Genomic DNA, 14,362 nt, shown 5'->3' with positions numbered 1-14,362 from the left:
GAGTCAGGGGATGGAAACAGATATTCCATGCAAATGGAAATCAAAAGAAAGCTGGAGTAGCAATACTCATATCAGATAAAATAGACTTTAAAATAAAGAATGTTACAAGAGACAAGGAAGGACACTACATAATGATCAAGGGATCAATCCAAGAAGAAGATATAACAATTATAAATATATATGCACCCAACATAGGAGCACCTCAATACATAAGGCAACTGCTAACAGTTATAAAAGATGAAATTGAGAATAACACAATAATAGTGGGGGACTTTAACACCTCACTTACACCAATGGACAGATCATTGAAATAGAAAATTAATAAGGGAACACAAGTTTTAAATGACACAACAGACCAGATAGATTTAATTGATATTTACAGGACATTCCATCCAAAAACAGCAGATTACACTTTCTTCTCAAGTGCGCATGGAACATTCTCCAGGATAGATCACATCTTGGGTCACAAATCAAGCCTCAGTAAATTTAAGAAAATTGAAATCAAATCAAGCATCTTTTCTGACCACAATGCTATGAGATTAGAAATCAATTACAGGGATAAAAACATAAAACACACAAACACATGGAGGCTAAACAATACATTACTAAATAACCAAGAGATCACTGAAGAAATCAAAGAGGAAATCAAAAACTACCTAGAGACAAATGACAATGAAAACACGATGATCCAAAACCTATGGGATGCAGCAAAAGCAGTTCTAAGCGGGAAGTTTATAACAATTCAATCTCACCTCAAGAAACAAGAAAAATCTCAAATAAAGAATCTAACCTTACACCTAAAGGAACTAGAGAAAGAAGAGCAAACAAAACCTAAAGTTAGCAGAAGGAAAGAAATCATAAAGATCAGAGCAGAAATAAATGAAATAGAAACAAAGAAAACAATAGCAAAGATCAATAAAACTAAAAGCTGGTTCTTTGAGAAGATAAACAAAAGTGATAAACCATTAGCCAGACTCATCAAGAAAAAGAGGGAGAGGACTCAAATCAATAAAATCAGAAATGAAAAAGGAGAAGTTACAACAGACACTGCAGAAATACAAAGCATCCTAAGAGACTACTACAAGCAACTCTATGCCAATAAAATGGACAACCTGGAAGAAATGGACAAATTCTTAGAAACATATAACCTTCCAAGACTGAACCAGGAAGAAATAGAAAATATGAACAGACCAATCACAAGTAATGAAATTGAAACTGTGGCTAAAAATCTTCCAACAAACAAAAGTCCAGGACCAGATGGCTTCACAGGTGAATTCTATCAAACATTTAGAGAAGAGCTAACCCCCATTCTTCTCAAACTCTTCCAAAAAATTGCAGAGGAAAGAACACTCCCAAACTCATTCTATGAGGCCACCATCACCCTGATACCAAAACCAGACAAAGATACTACAAAAAAAGAAAATTACAGACCAGTATCCTGATGAATATAGATGTAAAAATCCCCAACAAGATACTAGCCAACAGAATCCAACAACACATTAAAATTATCATACACCACGATCAGGTGGGATTTATCCCAGGGATGCAAGGATTCTTCAATATATGCAAATCAATCAATGTGATACACCATATTAACAAATTGAAGAACAGAAACCATATGATCATCTCAATAGATGGAGAAAAAGCTTTTGACAAAATTCAACACCCACTTATGATAAAAACTCTCCAGAAAGTGGGCATAGAGGGAACCTACCTCAACATAATAAAGGCCATATATGACAAACCCACAGCAAACATCATTCTCAATAGTGAAAAACTGAAACCATTTCCTCTAAGATCAGGAACGAGACAAGGATGCCCACTCTCACCACTATTATTCAACATAGTCTTGGAAGTCCTAGCTATGGCAATCAGAGAAGAAAAAGAAATAAAAGGAATACAAATTGGAAAAGAAGAAGTAAAACTGTCACTGTTTGCAGATGACATGATACTATACATAGAGAATCCTAAAGATGCTACCAGAAAACTACTAGAGCTAATCAATGAATTTGGTAAAGTAGCAGGATACAAAATGAATGCACAGAAATCTCTTGCATTCCTATACACTAATGATGAAAAATCTGAAAGTGAAATTAAGGACACACTCCCATTTACCACTGCAACAAAAATAATAAAATACCTAGGAATAAACCTACCTAGGGAGACAAAAGACCTATATGCAGAAAACTATAAGAAACTGATGAAAGAAATTAAAGATGATACCAACAGATGGAGAGATATACCATGTTCTTGGATTGGAAGAATCAATATTGCTTTACTATCTGTAAAGCAATCTACAGATTCAATGCAATCCCTATCAACTTACCAATGGCATTTTTTACAGAACTAGAACAAAAAATCTTAAAATTTGTATGGAAGCACAAAAGACCCCGAATAGCCAAAGCAGTCTTGTGGGAAAAACACGAAGCTGGAGGAAAAAGAGCCCCTGACTTCAGACTATACTACAAAGCTACAGTAATCAAGACAATATGGTATTGGCACAAAAACAGAAATATAGATCAATGGAATAGGATGGAAAGCCCAGAGATAAACCCATGCACTTATGGTCAACTAATCTATGACAAAGGAGGCAAGGATATACAATGCAGAAAAGACAGTCTCTTCAATAAGTGGTGCTGGGAAAACTGGACAGTTACATGTAAAAGAATGAAATTAGAACACTCCCTAACACCAGACACAAAAATAAACTCAAAATGGATTCAAGACCTAAATGTAAGACTGGACACTATAAAACTCTTAGAGGAAAACATAGGAAGAACACTCTTTGACATCAATCACAGCAAGATCTTTTTTGATCCACCTCCTAGAGTAATGGAAATAAAAACAAAAATAAACAAATGGGACCTAATGTAACTTAAAAGCTTTTGCACAGCAAAGGAAACCATAAACAAGACGAAGAAACAACCCTCAAAATCGGAGAAAATATTTGCAAACGAATCAACGGACAAAGGATTAATCTCCAAAATATACAAACAGCTCATGCAACTCAATATTCAAAAAACAAACAACCCAATCCAAAAATGGGCAGAAGATCTAAATAGACATTTCTCCAAAGAAGACATACAGATGGCCAAGAAGCATATGAAAAGCTGCTCAACATCACTAATTATTAGAGAAATGCAAATCAAAACTACAGTGAGGGATCACCTCACACCAATTAGAATGGGCATCATCAGAAAATCTACAAACAAATGCTGGAGAGTGTGGAGAAAAGGGAACCCTCTTGCACTGTTGGTGGGAATGTAAATTGATACAGCCACTATGGAGAACAGTATGCAGTTTCCTTAAAAAACTAAAAATAGAATTACCATATGACCCAGCAATCCCACTACTGGGCATATACCCAGAGAAAACCATAATTCAAAAAGACACATGCACCCCAATGTTCATTGCAGCACTCTTTACAATAGCCAGGTCACGGAAGCAACCTAAATGCCCATTGACAGATGAATGGATAAAGAAGAAGTGGTACATATATACAATGGAATATTACTCAGCCATAAAAAGGAACGAAATTGGGTCATTTGTGAGACGTGGATGGATCTAGAGACTGTCATACAGAGTGAAGTAGGTCAGAAAGAGAAAAACAAATATCTTATATTAATGCATATATGTGGAACTTAGGAAAATGGTATAGATGAACTGGTTTGCAGGGCAGAAATTGAGACACAGATGTAGAGAACAAACGTGTAGACACCAAGGGCGGAAAGCCGCGGGGGGGTGGGTGTGGGGGTGGGGGTGTGATGAATTGAGCGATTGGGATTGACACGTATACACTGATGTGTATGAAATGGATGACTAATAAGAACCTGCTGCATAAAAAAATAAATAAAATAAAATTCAAAAATTCAAAAAAAAAAAAAAGAAACTTAGGCCAGGCATTAAAGCAAAAAGATTTAGAAGGGGGAAAAAAAAAGAAAAAGAAAAATCAGAGCAACAGAGGCTTAGGAAAGGCAGGATTGACTGGAACCAAGGACTGTATATCTTCAGGATGCTCTCCATTTCATTTTTAGTTTTCCGAGAATAGCCAGGATCTCTGGGCTCAAATCCTTAGAGCTTCATTATGAGAGGGCAAAGGGACTTTACTTTTGCAGCTCTGGTTTGAAAAATTCTCAGTCAGGACTCTCCCAGGCTTACCTCCTTGACCCAGTTACTATGGTCAGAGGGTTAAGGTAACGTGATTGGCTTAGCTTGAGTCAGGTGCCTATACTTGTTCATAGAAGATGGAAAGGGATGCGGACAAATAAAAATAGTACCACTCCCTGGCCAGGTCAGGTCACCCCCATACCGTATGTTCCCGCCATACTATATCTCCATATAATAGAACATATCAGTATTGTCCATTTATTTGTTCACATGTCTGTCTTCTACTCCAGACCATATGTTCTTAAACTAAAGTCTGAACACAGGTACTACATTTTGTAACTCCAGACAACACAGGTTTTGTAGTGAAGACAGAATTATGCTTGTATTTTTGCTTTTCATTTTTGGACCAGCCATAGCTTCCTCATCTTTTAAATGGTTCTAATGATGGCTGCCTCATTTGGAAGCACATTATATTATTGCTGACATGTTGTAGGAGCTAAGAATGTTAGTTATTATCCTTCCTCTTAGGAAAGTGCCTGACACAATTGTATGTCCTTAATACCTTTATGAATGAATGATTGAATGAATAAATAAATGAAGCATTCTTAGTGATTTGCTTGGGTTCACTTGTAAATGAGGATAATAATAGGGTTATGGTGAAGATTAAATGAGATGATAGATAAAAAGTACTTCCATAGCCCAGCTCATGGAGAATGGAATATCTCCATTTAGATATCTCTCACAAGGTGTATCACTTGCCTTTGTATTTCATAGAAACTCTCAATTAATAGTCCTGAATAACACAAATGCAATACCCATTAATAGAACACAAAAGCCTGCAGTATTCCAAAACCTCAGTTAAAGGGTTAAAAAAAACCCAAAAGGGTAAGTTCTACCAAGTTAGTAATTTTGTCTAATGTCAAATTCAAGTGCTGAAACCACCTAATATATAGAAGCTTCTAACCAATGCCTCAGACTCGGCACCCCAAACACAGTAACAATTAGTATACAATTGTCATTCTGAGACAAATCAAGTCATTGAAGGAAGGAAAGTGAAAGAAAGAAAAGGGAGGGATGGAGGAAGAAAAGAAGGAAAGGTGGAAGAAAAACAAAATCAATTAGCACTCATGCCCAGAAACCTTTGTTTATTGCATTCCTAGTCCTCCACATTCTCGGCTTCCCCTAAGGATACTACCTAGCAACTGTATAGGGTGGAACTGAAAGGGTGTTAAATGGGTGGATCCCAGTGGCAATGTCTTGTAAACACTCCCTATGAGTCAGCTGTAAATTCAATTCAAATCCCCAGTCTCCCTGTCTTTGCTTATCATGGTTACCACCAAAATGACTTCTGCCTTTAGAAACCCTAATAGGAAACAGGTAAATGTCTAAAACAATGTTTGATTTTATATTAAAACTTATAAAAATGTAGTTACTGTACAGAAGATATTTTGTTACTGAGTCAGGGTTAATCTACCTTCCTTAATCTTCAAATCACAGGAACAGCTGTTAACATTTCAGTTTTATTTTGAGAATGTTATCTCATTGTATTGTGGCCATTTGAGCGAGGAACAAAAATTTATGAAGTGTTAGGTTTAATTCCACACCTGTAAGAAAGATTATTTTAGTAAGTGCCTTTTGTAATTCAATACCATTTCTCTCCTTGCTGTAATTGGCTGCTGGTTATCTTTTTTGAATGTGCTTTCTCAGAGGAGACAATGTGTCTGTATGGGTTTCAAATTTCTCACGTTGAGAAAAAGATCAGCTGAGGAAAATGCTGGTTACTAGCATTTGGTCCTAATGTTGATGGTTGTATGGCCTTTCAGTGATGACTTCAGCAGTGGTTGCTTCCCAGTCCTGTTTAGGAGCACAGGCCATAATAAAAGCTAAATTAATTTTACCATAAAGTAACACCTTCCTATTGTAGTTTCCTAATTTCCTTTTTGGTAGAGGTGGGGACAGAGTACTAATTAACATTAGCTAAAGTTTGTACTTTACTGTTATTAGAGAATTTTCACATGAAATAACACATCTATTGTTGGCAAGTCTTATCCTTATTTGTCTGATGAAGAAACTGAAGCTTACAGAGGTCAAAGGCCAAACAATAAGCAGGTGGTAGAGTCAGGATTTTTCTACTTAAGAGTCTGTTTAAAATCTATTTAAAATTTTTTGCATGTTGGTGCTTTGTGGCTTTGGATAATAGCAATTACCATTCGTTGAATGCTTATTCTGTGCCTTGCATATATTATTTCATTTAATTCAACACTTACATAGATACTTTTATTATCTCCAGTTTATAGACAAGAAGATTAGAGCTCAGTGAGGTTAAACACACTTTTGGCAAGCACACTTGAAATTTTAGGTCACAATCTAGTCACATGCATTAATTTGGAGGTTACTAGTTCCCAGATAATTGGATAGATTAGAATTGCTACTATAGTTGCACTAAATTTTGTCTTGCGGTAAAACAAGATATTTCAGACAGTCAAGAAAAGAATAGACTTCTCCTTTGGTGGGTGAGGTGGAAATAAGCACTCTATTGATGTCCCATTTTGGTGGCACAATTTCAAAAGCTGTTGTTGGGTTGATACTGTGAATGTCTGATATCACACGTAGAAATGATGTCCAACCTCTAGAGCCCGAGAGCAGGTTCTTTACCACAACTGTGGCAGATATTGTCCCTACCTGTGCACAAGCGCCAAGAGATGGCAATAGAGTTGTGTTCCTCTTAACAAACAATGTTCTTTCCTAAGATAATGTGTCTTGCAAACAATAGAATGCAGTGGAGGTGAAGTGGTGAGGTTAAAGCCATTCTTATAAACTCGGTGTAAGGAGAGGCCACAGTTTTTGCGCTTGAGTGCCTTTTGGATTTGTGCTGTGGAAAGCATTGAGCTGAGTGAAATAGGCTTTCACTATTTCATTGTGAGCCTTCAGGTTTCAAAGCAAAAAATATTTGAATATTAGCTGGAGGTCACAATGGAGTGTTGTTTCTTCTTTTTCTAGAATAGTTCGCCAAGAGAACTTTCTGATGGATGGAAATGGTCTATGTGTGCTGCCCTAGCAACAAGCAGCCACATGTGGCTATTGTTAAGCACTTGAAAGGTGTGAGCGCGACTGAGAAACTGAAATTTTAATTTAAGTTTAAATGTAAATAGTCACATGTGGCCAGTGGCTGATGTATTGGACAGTGCAATCCTAGAATGTAACCGAGATGCCCTGGTTCTCTCTGGAAGCTCCAGATGCCAGCTGCTCAAAGTGAGAGCGGGCAGTGAGTTTGACTCCACTGGTGAGTTCCTTTTCTGTACTCTGGGTAGTTTTTGCCTCTCAGGGGAATGCCTCCCTTGCCTTTCCTTTCTGTGAGCAATGAGGCTCACATGGCTGACTTATAAAACACTTTTGGCAGTTGAGAGCGCTGGGTTCGGATACTTAACCCTTGCCCGGTTTAGAGGGGATTAGAGCTCAGACCCACCTTCTGTTCCCCTCCTGGACAGTGAAACAAATCAATGATAAGGGTGTGTGGTATTAGAACATAAGGAATCTTGAATTGCTAACTGAATTTGCCTCATACTCAACTGTCTCTGAGGAGGGTGCCCCTGCCCACTGCCCCCATACTTCCTCTATCTTCTACTCTAGTTTCAGAGTGTGAACAGCCGAGGGCAGAAAGCTGGAGCAGAGGCGGTGTTGGTGTGGAATTCACATAGTGGGATTTCACTTACGCAAGTGCTCAAGCACTTGGGAGAGGTAAGAATTAGCTATTTCTCTAGTTAGAATTAGCTTTAATGTTAATTTTATTATTTATTTATACAAATTTTATTTATTAAAAATAAAAAAATTAATTTTAATTTTTCAGTAAAAAATTAAGGTGTAAATGCATCAAATAAATTGGAAGGTCAGAGCTAATGGTAGAAGCTTCTCTCCTCAGGCCCATGACCTCATTAGAGATAGTACATCTCAGGCACTTAGCACAATGGTACTGATTATTTGGATTATTTAGAATATTTTATATATATATGTACAATTTGTACCAACTAAAAATGTGTAATTTGTACCAATAAAATCAACAACCAAGCTTGTTCTTTTTTTTTTTTTTTTTTTAATAGCTACTTTATTTATTTATTTATTTATTTTTGGCTGTGTTGGGTCTTCAGTTCGTGCGAGGGCTTTCTCCAGTTGCGGTAAGCGGGGGCCACTCTTCATCGCGGTGCGGGGACCGCTCTTCATCGCGGTGCGCGGGCCTTTCACTATCGCGGCCCCTCCCGTTGCGGGGCACAGGCTCCAGACGCGCAGGCTCAGTAGTTGTGGCTCACGGGCCTAGTTGCTCCGCGGCATGTAGGATCTTCCCAGACCAGGGCTCGAACCCGTGTCCCCTGCATTGGCAGGCAGATTCTCAACCACTGCGCCACCAGGGAAGCCCCAAGCTTGTTCTTTATCATTCATTCAAAATACATTGAACAGCTACTATGCAAAGTGCTGGGGCAACTGAATAGTCTAAGACAAAATATGATTTCAATCATTGCAAAGCTCTTGATCTAGTGGGTAAGTAATATAAACCACTTCTGACATTAGACGGACTGGTTTCAAAGCCCTGCCCCACCATTTTCCATTTGTATAAATAGGAGCAAGTTACATGGTATTTACTAAGTGTCAGTTTTCTCATATGCAAGGGGGTTATAATGATATCTGCCTCATGAGGATAGTATGAGGATTAAAAGAAATAAAGTATGTATAGCCCTTAGCCAATACTCACACACAGAGAGTGCTCAACCGTGTGTTAGCTTATTTGTTTTAAACTGAAGTATAATTGACTCAGGGTATTATATTAGTTTCAGGTGTACAGCATAGCGATTTGATATTTTTATATGTTATGAAATGATCACCACGATAAGTCTAGTTACAGTCTGTCACCAAAGTTATCACAACATTATTGACTATATTCTCTACATTACATTCCCATGACTTATCTATTTTATAACTGGACATTTGTACCTCTTAATCCCCTTAACCTATTTCACCCAATCCTCTTCCCCCTTGGTGACCACCAGTTTGTTCTCTGTGTCTGAGTCTGTTTCTATTTTGTTATGTTATTTGTTTGTTTTGTTTTTCAGAGTCCACATGTAAGAGAAAACACATGATATTTGTTTTTCTCTGCCTGACTTATTTTACTTAGCATACATACCCTCTAGTTACTTCCATGTTGTTGCAAATGGCAAGATTTCATTCTTTTTTATGTCTAACATTCCATTGTGTATATATACACCGTATCTTTATCCATTCATCTTCTGATGGACTCTTAGGTTGCTTCCGTATCTTGGCTATTGTAAATAATCCTGCAGTGATACACATATCTTTTTTACCTTTTTTTTTTTGGCCGTGCCGCAAGGCTTGTAGGATCTTAGTTCCCCGACCAGGGATCGAACCCGTGCCCCCTGCAGTGGAAGCACGGAGTCCTAACCACTGGACCTCCAGGGAATTCCCTGCACATATCTTTTTTTTTTTTTTTTCCAAGAAGCACATTAAATTATTTTATTTATAGCCCCACTGTTTTAGATGTACATTTATGGACTATCCAAAAGCAGTATTTTTTTTAGCAATCCTGGAAATTTTGAATACTCTAAGCAACTCCCGAAGATCAAGTTGTCAAGTTCCTCACCTAGGACATCCTTAGGTCATCTTTGTGCTCCCAGATAGTAAGTAGTCAGCTAGCAGCAGTCTATGCTTCAAGCATCCATCTTTCACCGACAACGTGGCGGAGGCCAGACCAGGCCGCTGCCCTCCACGCGTTCAGGGACCGGGAGCCTCGGACCCGGCCCGGCCGCGGCGCCAGCCTCACTAGACTCAGGGCGGCCGCGCGCTCCTGCCCTGCGCCCCAGCCGTTGAAGGCCAGGCGGCCACAGACCCGGGGACCATCCGAACCTCCCCCGCCGTACAGGCCGAGAGAGCCTGCACGTATCTTTTAAAATTAGTGTTTTCATTTTCTTCAGATAAATACCCAGAAGTGAAATTGCTAGATTGTATGTAGTTCTATTTTCAATTTTTTGAGGAATCTCCATACAATTTTCCATAGTGGCTGCACCAATTTACATTCCCACCAATAGTGTGCTACTGATTTGAGTACTTGGACTCTCTAATCAGTAGAAATTGATAAGAGGCCAGACAAGAAATTCAGGCAAGTTATTGGGGCTCCTGGTGCAGCATGAGAGAGCAAAAACAAGTAACAGGTGCTCTTACTCACTCCTAGGGGTCAGGGGGCAAGCTGGTTCCCTTGGGCAGGAGGCATAGCTTAGGGGGTCTGTCCACCCCCTTGGTGGTGCTATGTGCAGGGGTCCTGCATAGTACCCTGCTTTTGCTCCTGGCATCTTAGAAACAGCAGTTCATTTGTGGCCTTTTTGTATCTTATTGTTCATAATTGCCCCAACTGCACAAGTGCACAGTTATTTTTAGTCCCTTATAGTTTCTTTGTATTCTGTTGCTCAAGGAAACATTTGTACAGGTACAAGCACTTCAGTAAAGGGTCCCAGGTCCCAGGTCCCAGGTCCCAGCCTAGTTCAAGTGTGGGAGGGTTTTATGACCCAGAAATTTCTCTCATACACCTTCCCAGTCAATTTCCTGCCAGAGGCAACCGGTTACGATTTTTTTCGTAGAATTTCAAATAAATAGAATCATAGAGTATGCACTCTTTTGTGTCATTTATTTATTTTCAAGTAGGTAATATATTCACATCACTTTAAGTTAAGAAGGTATACAAAAGGGCAGGCAGTCAAGTCTCCTTCCCAGCCCTGACTCCCAATCATTCAATCTTCCTCCCTTGAAGCAAAAATTATTATTAGGTTCATGTGGGCCCATCCCATAGCTATCATTATTAATTCAGGGCTTCATACAGGTACTTTGAGAACTCAGTTTTAAAGGTTACCCAAAGGATCTTCTGACAGCCCAGCTAAAACGATATAAAATCAGTTTAAAAATAACTGGAGTTCTTTTTAGACTCTGATTCCAAATGTCAGATTGTGACATTTTACCTATCTATGACTTAGGTAACCTTCAAGCCATATCTAGTTCAAGTTCTGGCATTCTATGATTCTCATTTATTGATGAAACAAAACAAATATTGAACAAATATGGAAATACAACCATGAACCAAAGAAAACCAAGCTCCTGGCCTTATTGATGTAATTAGTCCAGTGGGGGGGAAACAAAAATTCACCAAAATAATCATATAATTACCAATGGACCAAGATAGGGAAGTGTGAAGGTGCTTCTCAGAGGTAGAGACTAGGGGTGTGGTCAGAAGGAGGAGGATTGGAAGAGACTTCCAGGCACAAAGCAAAGCATATGCAGGTCTGTGGAGGGAGAAAACTGAGGAATTGGAAGAGGCCAGTCTGGCTGGAACAGAGACAGGATGGAATGTGGTATGAGCAGTGAGAAGAGGTGGAGAGGTGGGCAGGCCACCAGACCATGCAGGTTAGTTAAGAGGTTTTGTCTAAGGAAGTGGGAGGCCATTGAAGTGGTATATGCTGGGAAGATAAAAGATCACACAGCCATTTGTGTGAAGAAATTAGAGAGGGATTAGAGGGCATGAGGGTAAACCAATTAGAGACTAAATTTGTAGCCCTCCCAGGCCTCTGGCCCTCCCAGACAAAGGGAGTTTGGACTAGGGTGGTGATGAAGGAGCTAGTAGAGGACAGATTCAAGGAAATTTTGGGACGTAAAATCTATAGGATTTGCTGATAGATGGAATATAGGAAGGAAAGGTAGATTAACAAAATGTATTTTAGCTTTCTTATACAAGATGGATTCAGTTGCAATGAAACTGTTAGTTGAAATTACTTTAAATAATGGCATAATCTGAAGTTATGCAAAATTTTGCCTCAGATGCAATTTCAAGTTTTTAGTTGGGTGGAGGGCATGGCTCTACTTCCTATTTTTTGGTATTTCTTAATCTTGTTTTTTTAAAAAATGGAGAATTTTTCTTTTTCTGAAATGCTTATTACAGTGGAACCCCTTCTGGAGATTATAAATTTAAATTAGGTAATAACCAGGGTTACCTAATTTCTAGGTTTTTGGTGCTAATTACTATCATTTTGTCACTTGTAAATGTATAATCAAAGTAATTTATATTGCCTTTGTTATTATTATTATCATTTTTTGCCTGTCTTTCCTGGGATTAGACCGGAATTAGTAGGTTGTTTCTGTTCTTAAGTACTTTCCTTCTAAGAATTTCTTCGTTGATATTGGATGACTGCCCAGCTGGACCTCACATATTTGTGCCCATGTCCCTGCCGCATAAATCCAATGTGTCGAGACGACTGATGGTAGAGTGATTTGCAATCACAGGTGCCATTTACACGTTAATTATTGTTTTTTTTAAAATTTACTTATTTTTATTATTTATTTATTTATTTATTTGGCTGTGTTGGGTCTTCGTTTCTGTGCGAGGGCTCTCTCTAGTTGCGGCAAGCGGGGGCCACTCTTCATCGCGGTGCGCGGGCCTCTCACTATCGCGGCCCCTCCCGTTGCGGGGCACAGGCTCCAGACGCGCAGGCTCAGCAGTTGTGGCTCACGGGCCCAGTTGCTCCACGGCATGTGGAATCTTCCCAGAACCAGGGCTCGAACCCGTGTCCCCTGCATTAGCAGGCAGACTCTCAACCACTGCGCCACCAGGGAAGCCCTAATTATTGTTTTTGAGAGTGACCAGGTCACCTCTCGGGGAAGCCCGGGCGGCCTTTCGAAGCTTGCGCGTCTGCATCCCGTGGCCGCAACCTGGAGACATGCGCATAAGCTGTGCAGCAATGCGAGGCCCGCAGCCTTACGCGCGGGGTCGCTTCGAGGAGGGGGAGTGTCTGGTGCAGCTCTTACAGGCAAGGGGCGGTTCAAGAGACTGGGGAAGTCAGCAATTTGTGGGTCCGACCTCTGGAGCTTTGAAAGAGAGGCGGAGGAACAAGCGGGAGTTCCCCGCCCCCGTTCCCCACGGTCCAATCCCTTCGTCTTCTCTTTTTCTCAGCCGGCCGGCCCGGCCCCTAACCTGCTCGAACCTATTATGCGGTAGGGCGGCCCGGTCTCTTTAAGGCCCTGCCGCGCCTGCGCCTTGAGCCTTCCTGACGCGACCGGGCCGGACACGGGAGGAGGCGGTGGCGGGCACACTAGGGGTTGGGTGGTAGTTGAAACCGCGGCGGCGCGGGGGGAGTGGGTCAGGGTCTGAGGCGGCCCCGAGCTCCTGAGTGAGCGCGGCTCTCAAGAGGGGTCGCGGACGGCGGACGGCGGACGGCGGAGCCGGGAGAGAGGCCGAGGCGCTGAGACGCGGCGGCGCGGCTGCCGGCTGGATGGGAAGTTAATGTTTACGGCGGAGTCCACCCAACGTTTCCAAGGTGAGGGGCGCCGCGCCAGGCCGGGCGGGCCGCGAGCCCGGGTTCCGCGGGGCGCACAGCCGGGCCGAGGCGCGGCGAGTGGGGGCTGCCAACAAAACTTGCGGCGCGAGCGGGGAGGGCGCGCCCGGCCCCCTGGGGCCTAAGTTCCCTGTGGTCGCCGCGACCCTCCTCCCGTGGGCGCTGGGGAAGAAACTCGCCAGCGGGACTTCCAGTGGAATCCCGGGGAGGTGGAGGGACGAGGCAGCTTCGGGAGCGCTTCCTTGTAAATCCTGTGGGGAATACTGACTCCTCACCCCCGCCCTGGAGGCCAGGAGTCTGTTCCTTCTGGGTGACCTGATGGGGCGAGACCGTCCACGCCTCTTGCAAAGTTGGCGTCTTTATTTGGCCTCTGGGATTCTGCGCAAGGCCGTGTCTCCAGGCAGGTGATGGGCGAGCCAGGTGTGCTAGAGGACGCCCAAGGATGCACTTGGGGAGCGTTTGTAGCCATCACTGAATCACCTTATGACTAGCGGGGCAAGCCTCAAATTAACCACAGAATTTCCGGTAGGTTGGATTGTGGTGTTGGTGTTTGCTTTAGAGTTGCTGTGATTTCTTTGTGGCTTTATTTCTGTCTTTTGGGCTTCACAGATCAACTCAGCTGGCATCCTCTCACCGAAGAGTTAACCAAAACTTTTGGAATGGTTTCTTCACTTTCCTCCTATCTGTCGTTGTTAGAGGTGATTTCAAAAAGTAGCATTTTCTTGCAAAGATTTCTTTGGGTTACAGTGTAGAATAACAGACTCCTAGAATAACAGACTCCTTTTATTGCTGAAAGAAATCCAGTGCTTCGTGAAGATCAAGAAAAGTTATCTGTTCCTAGTTTTTACCTTTATTCTGGGTTGAAATGTGTTAGCAGC

The 14,362-nt window shown here is 41.3% G+C and overlaps 1 protein-coding gene across 11 annotated transcripts in view; it reads left to right on the top strand.

The window, feature by feature from the left end:
* Positions 1-12,957: 12,957 nt before the first annotated feature.
* EVI5 (ecotropic viral integration site 5) overlaps positions 12,958-14,362 on the top strand; it is a 227,345-nt gene continuing 225,940 nt past the window's right edge. For 3 of the 11 annotated variants that reach the window (XM_036850955.1, XM_036850951.1, XM_036850966.1), the window contains exon 1: positions 12,962-13,466. The gene's annotated coding sequence lies outside the window, so the exon portion shown is untranslated. Of the gene's footprint in view, positions 13,467-14,362 lie in introns of all 11 variants that reach the window. The other 8 variants (XR_005019724.1, XM_036851020.1, XM_036850995.1 and 5 more) reach the window with 6 other exon arrangements.

The sequence above is a fragment of the Balaenoptera musculus genome, chromosome 1 (assembly GCF_009873245.2).
Source record: "Balaenoptera musculus isolate JJ_BM4_2016_0621 chromosome 1, mBalMus1.pri.v3, whole genome shotgun sequence".
NCBI lineage: Eukaryota > Metazoa > Chordata > Mammalia > Artiodactyla > Balaenopteridae > Balaenoptera > Balaenoptera musculus.
Note: the sequence above shows the minus strand (reverse complement) of the source record. Positions and strands in the feature narration are given on the sequence as shown.